Source organism: Sminthopsis crassicaudata, chromosome 5 (genome assembly GCF_048593235.1).
Source record: "Sminthopsis crassicaudata isolate SCR6 chromosome 5, ASM4859323v1, whole genome shotgun sequence".
Taxonomy (NCBI): domain Eukaryota; kingdom Metazoa; phylum Chordata; class Mammalia; order Dasyuromorphia; family Dasyuridae; genus Sminthopsis; species Sminthopsis crassicaudata.
Genome location: NC_133621.1, coordinates 132,868,794 through 132,886,308, shown reverse-complemented (window position 1 = coordinate 132,886,308; position 17,515 = coordinate 132,868,794). Strand labels below are relative to the sequence as shown.

The window sequence follows — 17,515 nt, the reverse complement described above, 5'->3', positions numbered from 1 at the left end:
ATTACCTCATGATTTGAGATGGAGATGGAGACAGAAAAAGGAAAAGTTGGCACCTGGTAAATGTGAATTAAGGAAGAGGAGGGAAAAGGGAGCTTTCTGTGAATGGCCTCAGTTTTGTTTTGTTTTGTTTTGTTTTGTTTTGTTTTGTTTTGTTTCCCCCAGTGAAATAGAAACAGCTTTGAAGGTTAAGGGAGGTGAAACTATGGGAAGTTTGAAGAGGATGAAAATGTTTGGAAGAGCTATTGAGTGTAATAGTGAATCAATTGAGGAAACATATAATTGTCTTGCTTAGTGAGGGCCCAGTTGAACTTACATAACAAAATTTGGCAGTAAATCTTAACAGCACAGTGTCTGCATTTTTTCTAGTTTTGTTTGACAGCATATGTGTAAAGAGAGAAGTCATTAGATAGTGAGTGTAATTAATCCAGGGCTGAGATTTTATCAGGGCCAGATGACAACAGAGGTTTTGAATTGGTTCACTAAGGGGCCAAGATGGAGAAAGGTGAAGGTTATAGTCAATGCAAAGATATGGCCTAGAGAGAAACTAAATAGTTGAGAGATTGGAGGTTGTGGTGAGGACTAGGACTAAAGCAATGGGATTGTAAAGATGTGTAATTTAAGCTTACTAAGGAAAAACAGCTGGATAGTGACTGGCTTTCTGACTAGTTGACTAGTTGTTCTGACTAGTTCTGACTAGCTCTTTGATTTAAAATTATTTTTCCTCTTTTGTCTCAAATTATATCAATCATAGATATTTGTTTCAGTTCTGTATCTTTTTTTTTTTTTTTTTAGGCTGGGGTTAAGTGACTTGCCCAGGGTCACACAGCTAGGAAGTGTTAAGTGTCTGAGACCAGATTTGAACTCGGGTCCTCCTGAATTCAAGGCTGGTGCTCTATCCACTGCGCCACCTAGCTGCCCCTCAGTTCTGTATCTTAATGAACTTTCTAAGGAAAATTCATCAGATTCTTGAAGTTCATTTTGTCTGTGTATTACAGGGCCTAATAGTTCTTTGCATGTTAGTAGGTTATTTAATAAATTTTAATTGAATTAATTTTTCTGCATTCACACAGCCATTATCCTGGTGTACCCCATCTTTTTCATCACACCTGGACCATTACAACAGTTTTTTAAATTGATCACCTTGATTCAGATCTTTTCTCCACTTCCATTCATCCTCCATTCTGCTGTCAAAACACTTCTTAAATCTGGGATCTAATTATTTTACCATGCTAACTAATAAACTCCTTTACCTCTCTGTTACTTCCAGGAATAATATAAAATCTTCATCTGGTATTTAAAGTAATTTGTAATCTGACCCTTTCCTAACTATCCAATTTCCTTCCTCCATGATCCTTTCCTTCCTCTGTGATCCAGTGACATTGGTTTTCTTGCTATTCCTTGCATACTATGCTCCATTTGTACCTTTTTGCTGGTTGTTTCCTACACCTGAAATGCTCACTTGCCTCACTTCTAACATTATTTCTCTGACTTCCTTTACTATTCATCTTAAATTTCTTGCCTTCTGCAAGAAGGCTTCACTGATTCTACCCATTCTGCCATGCCTATTTTTCACATGAAATTTCCTTCCTTGTATATGATTACATGTTGATTCCTCCATTAGATTGTGAACTTGTTATAAGTGAGGACCATTTTTTTTGGCCTTTCTTTCTGCCCCTATCATTCAGGATCGTGCCTAGTTCATAAGAAACTCTTAATAAATGCTTATTAATTGACCAATTACAATAAGATGAATCAGCTTTTCTTTGAAGGTCTGTAAACCAGATCAGATGAAAGTTTCATTTCAGATAACCATCTGATCTTTCCTTTGGGGTCTAACATGAAACTATTATGGTTTCTACCAGCATCAGTTGTATTCCATCAGTTATTTCATTTAAGTATAACCTCCTTTAAGAAATGGAAGTAGGTTAGAGTGACCCTGACAGAACACTTGTTTTGGTGTAAAGCTTCCATTCTTTATGGTTCAGAAGACTCCAGTATCCTTAGCTTATATGGAGTCTTTTGTGAAATTTAGATTAGTTCAGTGAAGGTTAACACTTTGTTGTTTTGTCATTTCAGTTGTGGGGTTTTTCATGACCCCATTTGGGGTTTTCTTGGCAAAGATACTAAACGGTTTGCCATTTCCTTTTCCAGCTCATTTTGTAGATGAGGAAACTGAGGCAAAGAGGGCTGTACAACATGCTCAGAGTCAAACAGCTAGGAATTATCTGATGATACACTTGAAATAATGAAGACTCATTTTTTCTGACTCCAAGCTTGGCACTCCACTGTACTATCTAGCTGCCCTTGATGTGAGGCTAGTTCTGAAATAGACTTTCAGAGTTGCTTTCAAATTGATTTCGCTTGGGTCTGTTTTGGTCAGGTCTACCTTCCAGTTTCTGAGTGCCTTCAATGCAGCATGTGTCTGTCCAGTTTATGTTTGCCCAGATCTCACAAGTAATATCAGCCACTTTCTAACTTGTACCAGAACTTTGGGCTTCCTCAGTTTGTTAGGATCATCCAGCAACTTGGGGGATGAAAAATGAAGTCCTTAAATGGGCTATGCAAACAAATGTTAGTCTTCTGAAATCCTATTTGTGGCATTGCCGCATGCTGTGGTTTAGTTAGGAGTTGTCTTTAACAGTATTTAGAATTGAATGTATTAAATTTAGGTAACATTTTTCTCTTAAATACCTAGAATTTTATACAAGAGACTTTGGAAGCCATATCACTCACACACTATCAAAATCATGCATCTGGTCTACAACATCCCCAGAAATAACTCAAACATCTTCACCAAAGGGAAACTCACATGATAATTATAGAAATATGTATAGAAGACTAGCACATGTTTAACATACATTGGATTATTTGCCATTTAGGAAAAGGGTTGGGGGAAGGGAAGGAAGATTTTGGATCACAAGGTTTTACAAGGGTGAATGTTGAAAACTCTCTGTGCATATATTTTGAAAATAAAAAAGAAAACTTTAATAAAAAATAAAAGGGCAACTTATCACAACACCTTTCCCTTTGCTTCCCCTCCCCCCAGAATGCTTTATGGTTTTGGACCGCAGTAGTTGACTGGAGGCATCTTCCTCCCTGGGACTTCCAGATGTTGGTTCTAATTCTGCCCTTGCATAAATATGAGAACTATCTTTAGTTCTCTGTACAGTTTTTAAATTGTAGGAAATATAGAGATTTAAGAGCCATATAAGTTACATGAAAATATAATCAGAGATTTATTTCAATTCATTTCAGAAAATACTGGAACAACTTCTGTGTGAAAGACATTCTACTAAGAGGGACACTAGCACAACAAAGAAAGAAAGGCCTTTTCTCCAGGAAATTGAATTATATCCACTTCTATGTTAAGTATGGAGTATGAGGTTAATTACTGGCCTTGAGACAAGTCAATTTTTAAAAATTTGTTGCTCAATATCCTCATCTCTAACATGAAGAGGTAGGATTAGATAACATCCCTGGGCTCTTTATCCCTTGGTTATTCTAGCATTATGACTCCATGAATCTATTATATTTCCATATGATCTGTAATTATAAAGAGAAATGTACATTTTAACAACCCCACAGTATCCAACACTATCCATTAAGTTGGGGAAACTAGCGAAAAACAATAAAATTAAATAACAAGGCTGTAGAGAAACATATGTTGTTACACTATCTCTAAAGTTGTTACTTGGTGCAATCTTTTGGGAAAGTAGTCTGGCAATATCTAATAGGAATTACAAAACTATACATACTCTTTTACTCACTGATAATGAAGTTATTTTTTTTTTAATTTTTTATTTTATTTTATAATTATAACATTTTTTGACAGTACATATGCATGGGTAATTTTTTACAACATTATCCCTTGCACTTACTTCTATTCAGATTTTTTCCCTTCCTCCCCCAACCCCCTCCCCCAGATGGCAAGCAGTCTTATATATGTTAAATATATTACAGTATAATTTAGATACAATATATGTGTGTAGAACCGAATTTTTTGTTGCACAGGAAGAATTGGATTCAGAAGGTAAAAATAACAGTTTACATTCATTTCCCAGTGTTCCTTTTCTGGATGTAGCTGGTTCTGTCCATCATTAATCAATTGGAATTGGATTAGTTCTTCTCTATGTTGAAGAAATCCACTTCCATCAGCATACATCCTCGTACAGTATCATTGTTGAAGTGTATAATGATCTTCTGGTTCTGCTCGTTTCACTCAGCATCAGTTGATGTAAGTCTCTCCAAGCCTCTCTGTATTTCTCCTGTTGGTCATTTCTTATAGAACAATAATATTCCATAACATTCATATACCATAGTTTACCCAACCATTCTCCAATTGATGGACATCCATTCATCTTCCAGCTTCTAGCCACTATGAAAAGGGCTGCCACAAACATTTTGGCACATACAGGACCCTTTCCCTTCTCTAGTAGTTCCTTGGGGTATAAGCCCAGTAGTAGTATGGCTGGGTCAAAGGGTATGCACATTTTGATAACTTTTTGGGCATAATTCCAGATTGCTCTCCAGAATGGTTGGATTCTTTCACAACTCCACCAACAATGCATCAGTGTCCCAGTTTTCCCACAGCCCCTCCAACATTCATCGTTATTTGTTCCTGTCATCTTAGCCAATCTGACAGGTGTGTAATGATACCTCAGAGTTGTCTTAATTTGCATTTCTCTGATCAATAGTGATTTGGAACACTCTTTCATATGAGTGGAAATAGTTTTAATTTCATCATCTGAAAATTGTCTGTTCATATCCTTTGACCATTTATCAATTGGAGAATGGCTTGATTTCTTATAAATTAAAGTCAATTCTCTGTATATTTTGGAGATGAGGCCTTTATCAGAACCTTTAACTGTAAAAATTTTTTCCCAATTTGTTACTTCCCTTCTAATCTTGTTTGCATTAGTTTTGTTTGTGCAGAAACTTTTTAATTTGGTGTAATCAAAATGTTCTATTTTGTGATCAATAATGGTCTCTAGTTCTCCCTTGGACACAAACTCCTTCCTCTTCCACAAGTCTGAGAGGTAAACCATCCCATGTTCCTCCAATTTATTTATGATTTCGTTCTTTATGCCTAAATCTTGGACCCATTTTGATCTTATCTTAGTATGTGGTGTTAAATCTGGGTCCATGCCTAGTTTCTGCCATACTAATTTCCAGTTTTCCCAGCAGTTTTTGTCAAATAATGAATTCTTATCCCAAAATTTGGGATCTTTGGGTTTGTCAAAGATTAGATTGCTATTTTTATTCACTATCTTGTCCTGTGAACCTAACCTATGCCACTGATCAACTAGTCTATTTCTTAGCCAATACCAAATGGTTTTGGTGACTGTTGCTTTATAATATAGCTTTAAATCAGGTACACTTAGACCACCTTCCTCTGACTTTTTTTTCATTAGTTCCCTTGCAATTCTCGACCTTTTATTCTTCCATATGAATTTTGTTGTTATTTTTTCTAGGTCATTAAAATAGTTTCTTGGGAGTCTGATTGGTATAGCACTAAATAAATAGATTAGTTTGGGGAGTATTGTCATCTTTATTATATTCGCTCGGCCTATCCAAGAACACTGAATGTCTTTCCAATTATTTAAATCTGACTTTATTTTTGTGGCAAGTGTTTTGTAATTTTGCTCATATAATTCCTGACTCTCCTTTGGTAGATATATTCCCAAATATTTGATACTATCGACTGTTATTTTGAATGGAATTTCTCTTTGTATCTCTTGCTGTTGGATTGTGTTGGTAATGTATAAAAATCCTGAGGATTTATGTGGATTTATTTTGTATCCTGCGACTTTGCTAAAATTCTGAATTATTTCTAATAGCTTTTTAGCAGAGTCTTTGGGGTTCTCTAAGTATACCATCATGTCATCTGCGAAAAGTGACAATTTGATTTCTTCATTTCCTACTCTAATTCCTTGGATCTCTTTCTCGGCTCTTATTGTCAAGGCTAGAGTTTCTAGTACTATATTGAATAGTAATGGTGATAGTGGGCAACCTTGTTTCACTCCTGATCTTACAGGGAAAGGTTCTAGTTTATCACCATTACATATGATGTTTACTGAAGGTTTTAAATATATGCTCCTTATTATTTTAAGGAATAGTCCATTTATTCCTATACTCTCAAGCGTTTTTAGTAGGAATGGATGTTGGATTTTATCAAATGCCTTTTCTGCATCTATTGAGATGATCATATGGTTTTTATTAATTTGATTATTAATATGGTCAATTATACTAATAGTTTTCCTAATATTAAACCAGCCCTGCATTCCTGGTATAAATCCCACTTGGTCATAGTGTATTATCCTGGGGATGATTTTCTGAAGTCTATTTGCTAATATCTTATTTAAGATTTTAGCATCAATATTCATTAAGGAAATTGGTCTATAGTTTTCTTTCTCAGTTTTCGATCTACCTGGTTTAGGTATCAGTACCATGTCTGTGTCATAGAAGGAATTTGGTAGGACTCCATCAATCCCTACTTTTTCAAATAGTTTATATAGCATTGGAGTTAGTTGTTCTTTAAATGTTTGGTAGAATTCACCTGTAAATCCATCTGGTCCTGGGGACTTTTTCTTAGGAAGTTGGTTAATAGCTTGGTCTATTTCTTTTTCTGAGATGGGACTATTTAGACTACTTACTTCTTCCTCTGTTAATCTGGGCAAGCTATATTTTTGAAGGTATTCTTCCATTTCATTTAAGTTATCGAATTTATCGGCATAAAGTTGAGCAAAGTAGCTCCTAACTATTGTTCTAATTTCCTCTTCATTAGTGGTGAGTTCACCCTTTTCATTTTCAAGACTATCAATTTGCTTTTTCTCTTTCCTTTTTTTAATCAGGTTTACTAAGGGTTTGTCTATTTTGTTGGTTTTTTCATAAAACCAACTCTTAGTTTTATTAATTAATTCAATAGTTTTTTTACTTTCAATTTATTAATCTCACCTTTTATTTTTTGAATTTCAAGTTTTGTGTTTGTCTGGGGGTTTTTAATTTGTTCCTTTTCTAGCAATTTTAGTTGTAAACCCAATTCGTTGGCCCTCTCTTTCTCTATTTTATGCAGGTAGGCCTGTAGAGATATAAAACTTCCCCTAATTACTGCTTTGGCTGTATCCCACACATTTTGGTATGATGTCTCATTATTGTCATTTTCTTGGGTGAAGTTATTAATTATGTCTATGATTTGCTGTTTTACCCAATCATTCTTTAGTATAAGATTATTTAGTTTCCAATTATTTTTTGGTCTATTTTCCCCTGGCTTTTTATTAAATGTTATTTTGATTGCATTGTGGTCTGAAAAGGATGCATTTACTATTTCTGCCTTACTGCATTTGATTTTGAGGTTTTTATGCCCTAGTATATGATCAATTTTTGTATAGGTTCCATGAACTGCTGAGAAGAAAGTATATTCCTTTCTGTCTCCATTTAGCTTTCGCCAAAGATCTATCATATCAAACTTTTCTAGTATTCTATTTACCTCTTTGACTTCTTTCTTATTTATTTTGTGGTTTGATTTATCTAATTCTGAGAGTGCAAGGTTGAGATCTCCCGCTATTATAGTTTTGCTATCTATTTCCTCTTGCAGCTCTCTTAATTTCTCTTTTAAGAATTTAGATGCTGCACCACTTGGTGCATACATGTTTAATATTGATACTGCTTCACTATTGATGCTTCCCTTTAGCAGGATATAATGCCCTTCCTTATCTCTTTTAATTAGATCAATTTTTGTTTTTGCTTGATCTGAGATGAGGATGGCTACTCCTGCTTTTTTGGTTTTGCCTGAAGCATAATAGATTCTGCTCCTCCCTTTTACTTTTAGTTTGAATGTCTCATCCTGTTTCAGGTGTGTTTCCTGTAAACAACATATAGTAGGATTCTGACTTTTAATCCAGTCTGCTAACTGCTTCCTCTTTATGAGGCAGTTTGCCCCATTCACATTTATGGTTAGAAGGACTAATTCTATATTGCTTGCCATCCTATTAACCCCTGCTTATGCTTTTCCCCTTTCCTTCCCTTTTACCCTCCTATCCAGTATTAAACTGGTAAACACCACTTGCTTTTCACAGCCCTCCCTTTTTAGGATCCCTCCCCCACCTTAAAGATCCTCCCCTTATTTTACCCCTTTTCCTCGAAATTACTGTATTCCCTTCCCCTTAGCTTACTCCTTCCCTTTCACTTTTCAATGAAGTGGAAGAAGTTTCACCATAAATCGAATATGTCTATTGATACACGCTATGTTCATCTCCCTCCTTTCTTTCTCTCAGATATAATAGGTTACCTTTGCCTCTTCATGAGATGTAGTACCACCACTTTACACTTTTTTATGATATAATCTCCTTTCCACCTCTAGTTTCTAAGACAAATTGTACATTTGTTCTTTACATATTTTTTTGACAGAAGTATAGTTCTCAAGATTTCTTTTTACCTTTTTTAGAGGTCTCTTGAGTTCTGTATTTGAAGATCAAACCTCTTATGTAGGTCTGGTTTTTTCATCAAAAATAGATGGAATTCATTTATTTCGTTAAATGTCCATCTTCTTCCCTGGAAAACGATGCTCATTCTTGCTGGGTAAGTTATTCTTGGCTGCATACCAAGTTCCTTAGCCTTTCGGAATATCATGTTCCAGGCCCTGCGTTCTTTTAATGTGGATGCTGCTAGATCCTGTGTTATCCTTATCGTGGATCCTCCATATCTGAATTGTTTTTTTCTAGCAGCTTCCAATATCTTTTCCTTTGTCTGATGGTTCTTGAACTTGGCCACTATATTTCTTGGCGTTTTGATTTTAGGGTCCCTTTCAGTAGGTGATCGATGAATTTTCTCAATGTCTATTTTACCCTCTGTTTCCAAAACGTCTGGGCAGTTCTCTTTGATAATTTCCTCGAAAATGGTGTCCAAGCTCTTTTTTTCCTCCCATTTTTCAGGGAGTCCGATTATTCTCAAATTGTCTCTCCTGGATCTGTTTTCCAGGTCTGTTGTCTTTCTGGTAAGGTACTTGACAGTCTTTTCAATTGTTTCATTTCTCTGGTTTTGCTTGACTACTTCTTGGTTTCTCCTTGAGTCATTCATTTCTACTTGTTCCAGTCTAATTTTCAATGATGTATTTTCTTCACTCACTTTTTTTATATCTCTTTGTAATTGTCCAATTGAGTTTTTATCCTCTATGGAATTTTTTTCCATTTTATCCATTTTATTTTTTAGAGAGCTGATTTCTTTTTCCAGCTCTCTAATCCTGTTTTCCTTGGAGTTGTTTATCTTTTCCAGCTCACTAATCCTGTTTTCCTTGGAGTTGTTTACTTTTTCCAGCTCACTAATCTTGTTTCTCAATGATTTGATTTCTTTATCCATTCTGTCTTTGAATGCATGGGATGACTTCTCCAGGCTCTCTTGCCAAGCTTCCCTTTCCTTTTCCCATTTCTCTTCCAGCTCTCTTGTGAGAGCCTTTTTGATTTCCTCTATGAGGTTCTTTTGTATTGAGGAGCAGCTTATATCCCTCCCAGGGGATACATCTGGGGACATTCTGTTCCTAGTCTCCTCAGCATTTGAAGTCTGCTCCCTCTCCACACAGAAGCTGTCAATGGTTAGAGCCCTTTTGAATTTTTTGTTCATTTTGTCAGAGTAGGAATCAAAGAAAACAAACTGACAAGAGAAACAATTGGTCTGTTTTGCGGGGGATAGGGCTGGATGGTATTAATGGGCTTCCTCTACAGACTGGGGGTAGGGCAGCAGAGAGGCACTAACAGAACAGCAATGACTGTACTGAGTCTGCACTCTGAGGCTCTGAGAATGCACTGTCAGTCCAGGTGGGGGTTGGGGGTGGCCGGGCTCTGAGAGATGCTGGCTTTCTGGGGTTTTAATCTTCACCTCCAGTGTTTACACCCTCTCTGCTGCTCCTGGCTTGCTGCCAAGACGGAGTATCCACACTGGGGCAAAAGCCCTTTCGCAGAAACGGCAGAGATCACACCCCTCCCCCTCCGGTCTGAGCTGTGTGAGCTGCCTGTCTTGCTCTGGCTGTCTGCCCTCAGTCTGCGCCCAGTCTGATTGACCCTCCCCCGAGCAAACACAGACCTTTTCTGGCGACTTTCAAGGATGTCTTCTCTTGGTGATAATTTGTGGATTTCTTTCTGGGTCAAGCATTAAGTCAGAGGCTTGTCATGAAGTAAGTTCTGAGAGAAAACGAGGAGCTCAAGCAGCTGTCTGCCTCCACGCCGCCATCTTGGCCGGAAGTCCATGAAGTTATTAAAAAGGGAAAAAAGTATACTGTGTATTAAATAATCATAGCTTTGTTATTGCAAAAGAAAAAAAAAAGCAACCCCAGAAAGAATTCAGATTTCCCATGATTGGTTAAACAAATTGGAGTATGTCAAAAATCTTATTGCACAAGAAGTAACAAAAATGAAAACTATAAAGAAATAGGCAAAACCTTAGGTCATGTGATAGAGGGAAACCAAAGTAAAAAGAGTGTTTTCATCCAAAGAAATGGCCGACACATCAACAGAGAAGCATCAAACAAAAGGTGAACTCATGATTTATTTGTGGAAATAGAGGAATTTGTGATGACTATTGAGAACCTGGTCTTTGCCACCAAAAATTATATGTGGACCTGGACTGCAAGAAAAACGTAAATTGTGCGAAGAGATGGTAAAAATTGTGAAAAAAAGTAATCAATTCTATTGATATAAAACTCATTCTGTTTAGTTACTTTCAATGTTATGAAACTATAGCACTGGAAAAATATTTTAGCTAGAAGAAACATTAAGAAAATGATATTTTCTTATTATTCAACAAATATTCTATATGCATTTAGTACTCTTCATTGGGATACATGGTATAATTAAGGTAAGGATGCTAGATTTCTGTTCCAACAACCTAAATTCAAATCATGTATCTCTTTGTTACTTTTTGCCTGTGTGATCCTGGGCAAATCATTTCATTTCCCTAGGCCTCAGTTTCCTATAATATATAAGAATTAGGGAATTTGATTAGATGAATTTAGCTCCCTTCTCATTCTATAGCTATGGTCCTGTGACGACATAAATCATCCTAATCGTTTATCTTGGTTCTGTATATTTCTTTTTAGTGATTATTTCTCCATTATTTTTAAACAGTTTAATACCTTTTAATTGTTGATATTCTGCTTCAATAGCCTAAAATCATGAGAACTTTTAGTTTATATGAAAATAAAAAAACAGAAACAAATATCAGATTTGTTGGTATTAAATATGGTTTTTAAAGTATAATCTCGTATATTCTTTTCATATGTATTACTGGATTTGATCTTCCAAAAAACTCTCCAATCACAGGAGTAGACTAGGACAGATACCATTATAATTCACATTTTCTAGTTAAGAAAATTGAATTTGAGATGGTTTTTCAGTTGTATCAGATTCTTGGTGATTCCATTTAGGTTTTCTTAGCAAAAATACTGGAGTGGTTTGCCATGTCTTTCTCCAGTTTATTTTGTAAGTGAGAAAACTAAGGCAAACAGGGTTAAGTGACTTGCCCAGAGTCCATTAGCTAATTAGTGTCTGAGGCTGGATTTGACCTCAAAAAGATGAATCTTCCTGACCCCAGGCCTAGCACTCTATCTACTATATCATCTAGCTACCCACATAGTTGTTATAGAACTAATAATTGTCAACAGTGGAATTAGAACACATGTCTTTTTACTCCACAATGTGTTTTTTTGTTTTTTTTTTTAATTTGTTTGTTTGTTTTTAATAATCTGATAATAACAATATTTCATTAGTTTATGTGGTTGTTCAAATTGTTAGTTTGCTATTTGCTGAGTGGGTTGATCAGTCATGTGAGGTTAATTTTCTTTATTGAACAAGCAGAATAACATTTATTCTAGAGAATTTAATAAACATGGCTTGATGTGGTGAGCATCTCAACTTCATAAAACTTTAATGGTTTAAAGAATCTATGATCTTGTTGATTTTGGTACCAACTCCAGTGTTATATATGGTTCATAAATTTAGAGTTGAAAAGGAACTTTAGAGGTCATTTATTTCAGTCCACTGCAACCCATACTTTTTTTCTGATGGGAATACTGAACCACTGAGGGGTTAAATGACTTGCCCAGCCAGGGTCAACCACCTAAGCAGTGGTTGGAGTTGGAAGCAGTACCTTTGATTCCAGCTGCAGGGCTATATTTTGCATTTTCTTCCCGCCTATTCTTCTCTGTGATCTCTTTTGATTTTTACTTAGGACAATCCATCCAACATAATAAGGCATTATTTTTATATTCTATGGATACCAGTGGAAATGGGATAGCCTTACAAGGGTTTTCAAACTACGGCCCCTGGGCCAGATGCAGACCACTGAGGACATTTATGCAGCCTGCCAGGTTATGGTAAATGGGCTGTGAGGGGCTGAGACAGAATGTGAGTTTTAGTTTTTTTACTATTGTCCGGCCCTCCAACAGTCTGAGGAACAGCAAACAGGCCCCCTATTTAAAAAGTTTGAGAACCACTGCTAGAACATAAGGATGATTCCTAGTGTATGGATGTAAATTCTGATTCTATTTATCATAAATAAACTTTATCATGAACTTAGACTTGTAGATATTCTTTTAGGGGATCATCTTCCTTTGAAGAAGCAAATATTCTACCACTTCCAAAAATGTATATGAAATTTAAAAGAAAACTTAAATCTTGTTATTCCTCTAATGCATTTCCTTTATATTCAAAAGGATTTTTATATGTTGTTTGAGAAGAAAATTCTTTTATTGTTGCTTTTCTTTTGGTAGAGGTTGTAGCAAAGTAAACTCATCATGGAGAGTCAGGATCTTGCAGAGAGAGGAAATGCAGTGGCAAAATAAAGAAATCAAGCTGTCTTTCCTTCATTCACTATCCTCAATGGGAAGAGTACTTTGTGCCATAATTTTGGAAATACATAGTTTGGTGAGTAACTTATGAATGAAAACTGGAGTCTATGAATATATAAGCAAAGATGATAGAATTGTGGGTTGAGTGGCCACCATTATTCAACTTACCCTGAAAATATAACATTTGTAAATCAGCCTAGGTGATGTGGGTAGTGGTTTGAAGTGATCTTCTAAATTATAGGGAGTTTACCCACTGGTTTTAGTGTAGCTGAAAGTGTAACTACCTTATGATTATAGATTTTTGAGAGCAGAAAATATTTTTGTTGCTTGAGTTAAATGTGTCAAATGATATTTTTAAGATTCATAGCAATACTGGCTGTGAAGTCACTCTTCCTGGACTAAAAAATTCAAAGTATGTAAAGTTCATCTTTCTTATACCCACCTACTCAATATCCCTGGTGTTTATCAATGTTTCCTAAACTGTATACATGGAGGATTCTATTTATAGTATACAGAGTTTTCAAGAAAAGATTGTGAAATTAAATATATTTTCTCTTTTTTATCAGAAGTGAAACTATTCTTATTAAAAACAAACAAACACTCCCAGATTTCTCTGCCTTCCTTTTACCTAGGAATACTTCAGAATTCAAATGAAGTAATTAGCCACTATTGAGAGTCAATAAATCAACAAGCAAGTGCTTACTATGTGCTAGTCACTGGGGGAAATGCTGGAGATAGAAAGAAAGGGAAAACAGTCTCTACATACAAAAGGGGAGACTACATCTAAATGGATCTGTAGGTATATATAAGAGGGTACATGGTTATGTATTTGGGGACTAAATATTATACTACATATCCCACTTGCTACAAATTGTGCTGCCAAAGTGACTTCTTATTTGTGATACTTATCCTATGTTTAATATAATGTTCTTATGACTGGATTGCATAAAGTTAGTTTCCATCAAGCTCATGGTATTTAAAAAAAAGATTTAATTTTTGTAGGTTAGATAATTTATTTGAGATGCACAGTTCCCACTGTTATTTTCTATTTTTATAGAAGAGCATATAAACAAGCTTGACAAAATACATATTCTATAGAACTTTTGCCCTCCCTTCCAACCATTTCTCAAACTAGCATTCTTTTTTTTAAATAAATTTTATAATTATAAATTTTTGACAGCATATATGCATGAGTAATTTTTTTATAACATTATCCCTTGTATTCATTTTTCCAGATTTTCCCCTCCCTCCCTCTACTCCTTCCCCTAGATGACAGGCAATACTATACATATTAAATATGTTATAGTATAACCTAGATACAATATATGTGTGTAAATCCAATTTTCTTGTTGCACGTTAAGTATTGGATTCCGAAGGTATATGTAACCTGGGTAGATAGACAGTAGTGCTAATATTTTACATTCAATTCCTAGTGTTCCTTCTCTGGGTGTAGTTGTTTCTGTCCATCATTGATCAACTGGAAGTGAGTTGGATCTTCTTTATGTTGAAGATATCCACTTCCATCAGAATATGTCTTCATACAGCATTGTTGTTGAAGTGTATAGTGATCTTTTGGTTCTGCTCATTTCACTCAGCATCAGTTCATGGAAGTCTCTCCAGGCCTCTCTGTATTCATCCTGTTGGTCATTTCTTACAGAGCAATAATATTCCATAACCTTCATATGCCATAATTTACCCAACCATTCTCCAATTGATGGACATCCATTCATCTCCCAGTTTCTAGCCAGTACGAAAAGAGCTGCTACAAACATTTTAGCACACACAGGTCCCTTTCCCCTCTTTAGTATTTCCGTGGGATATAAGCCCAGTAGTAGCACTGCTGGATCAAAGGGTATGCACATTTTGATAACTTTTTGGGCATAATTCCAGATTGCTCTCCAGAATGGTTGGATTCTTTCACAACTCCACCAACAATGCATTAGTGTCCCAGTTTTCCCACATCCCCTCCAACATTCATCATTATTTGTTCCTGTCATCTTAGCCAATCTGACAGGTGTGTAGTGATATCTCAGAGTTGTCTTAATTTGCATTTCTCTGATCAGTAGTGATTTGGAACACTCTTTCATATGAGTGGATATAGTTTCAATTTCATTATATGAGAATTGTCTGTTCATATCCTTTGATCATTTATCAATTGGAGAATGGTTTGATTTCTTATAAATTAGAATCAATTCTCTACATATTTTGGAAATGAGACCTTTATCAGAACCTTTAACTGTAAAAATATTTTCCCAATTTGTTACTTCCCTTCTAATCTTGTCAAACTATCATTCTTAAAGGAATGAAAATCCCAAATAATGAAAATTAAAATGAATCCAAAACTGGCTTTTAAGAAAATATTCATTAGTTGAAGTTGTGGTCAGGTAGATTCAAAATGTCTTCCAACAGTCAGTAGTCTTTTATGATTTAAAGCTACCACAGATTAATAGTGAACTCTGATGGATACATATTTCAGTAGCACAGATACATCTTGCATGGATATAGATCCCACCTATTCCAGACTTAAGTAAATGCCTTTATGGCTCATTGTGTCCAAATAAAAATAATTATATATAAATATAATTATTCTCCAGTGGCCAGCCTTGTTGGTGATGAATCAGTGGGAACTTAACTATTATGCTTCTCAGATAACAGTCACACAGTTGATCAATAATTTGCTGATGTAGCTCTCAAGAACTCTGTATGCTAAAATGAACTATTAGATTAAGAGTTGATTGGGGAACTCAGGAAAAAAATATATATGTAACAGGTATATGAATGGAATGTCGCATAATGTAACATGCATTTCATCTTATATCATGTAATGTAATATATGATATATAAAATTCATGTGTAATAATATAATATATTAAGTATAACATTATAGTACTTGTAAGGACTTTTTCACAGGACATGTTTAATTACTTAATTGAAGCATATGATAACAAAAGTATTTAAGTACAAATCACAGAGACCAAGAATCTCACTCTATTTCTTCCATGAGCTGATTGTGTGAACTTGGGCAGGTCACACTTAAACTCTATGAGTGTTAGTGGTATTATCTGCAAAAGGAGAAAGTTAGACTGAATGGCTTTTTAAGGTAACATCCATTCTAGAACAATGGACTTGGAAATGGGAACATCTAGGTTCAAAGCCTAAATCAGCCTCATACTGCCTGAGTGACTTCTGATCATTCTTATTATATGACCTATATAATGGAGATCATAATACCACTTAGTTCCCAGAGTAATTTTAATAAAATCACTTTGCAAGTCTTACGTGCTATGTAAATGCTAGCTTTTAGTAGCAGTAGTAATAAAAATTAGTAGTAGTGATACTGGTATTTAATAATAATAATAATATCAACCACAACCACAATAGCCAAGCTTGATTCTGGAACAGAGATGAGAAAATGTACCTCCTTTATTAATCAATTAAATAATTAATTAATTTATTTATTTGATTGCTTATTTATTTATTTGCAAGAGGGGGATACTCTGAATATAGAACATTTTATATACTAATTCAGCTGAGGAATTGTTCAGTTTTGCTGAACTGCTTTTGCTTTTTATTCTTATTTTTCTTTTTTATTGTTTATTACAGTCAATAAATTATATGTGCCAAAGAATGTGCTAAGTGTTTGGTTTGGGGATGCAAAGAAAGGCAAAACACATTTCCTGTTATCACGTTCTACCTCTTGCTCCCATGTAACCTCAGAGACCAAACAGAAGAAGTCCAAATTCTTTTCTTTGTGAGATAGTCCTTAATACACTTGACAATAGCTAGCATTTTCACCTTAAAACTTCTTTCCTTCTAGCTAAGCATCCTCAGTTCCTTCCATCACTCTTCAAAAGTATAGTGCATCTGCTTTCCTCTTTTCTGTTCCAAAAGTGACACCAGGAATTGAAAGCAATATTCTTAACTATTGTGGAATAGAGTGGATTGTCTTTGTGGTCTGGAAGCCTTTTCTTCCTTGTGCTACTAAAGATCACATTGGCTGTGAAGTTACATAATCATCTTCAATATCTTTGATCATGAAATTGTTTGAGATCCCTTGATTAATAGTTGGACTGGAACTGGGTTCATTTTCTATGTTAGAATTTTAAAAAATATTAGCTAGATATATTGGACCTATCCCCCTTCTACTCCTACTGTCTTTAGAGTTATCTTCTATAATCCCAGGCATATTATGATAGATCTGTTCATATGTGTGTGTGTGTGTTTAGAATTCTTTTTATGAGAACTACCTCCACAGGCCTACCTAAGAGTTTAAAAGAAATTATTTTTAGATATATCACTGAATGCTTCCTATCATGGCTCTTTTTTTCTAAAGTATTAATTCTCAATGACTGAACTGTTCTTTTTCTAGCTGGGCTTTTATTGTACATGCAGAATGTTTTTGATCAGATTGTATTTACATGACAGCCTGGAGCTGTGGCATTTTGTCAAGTACATAGCACACATTTAAAAATTTGTCTAAATATTTATTCACATGATGGATTACTGTGGCTCAGAACAGGCAGTTACAAGCAATTGAGTAAATAAGTTAAGTTTTAAAATTTTTGGCATGGCTTTGAGGGGGTCATATTGATGTTTCATCTCAGTTGTCAGAAACCACTATAGAAATTCTTTGCTTTCCTTTCTTACCCTTCTCCCCAACCCTGTATTTTTGTTCTTTAA

General features: G+C 35.2%; 1 protein-coding gene across 9 annotated transcripts in view; it reads left to right on the top strand.

The window, feature by feature from the left end:
* The window catches only part of FOXP2 (forkhead box P2), a 718,280-nt gene that overhangs the window by 73,627 nt on the left and 627,138 nt on the right, over nucleotides 1–17,515 (top strand). The window contains exon 1 of one of the 9 annotated variants that reach the window (XM_074268253.1): nucleotides 12,677–12,911. The exons of the other annotated variants lie outside the window; for them this stretch is intronic. The gene's annotated coding sequence lies outside the window, so the exon portion shown is untranslated. Of the gene's footprint in view, nucleotides 1–12,676; nucleotides 12,912–17,515 lie in introns of those variants that run through there. 9 annotated transcript variants of the gene reach the window in all.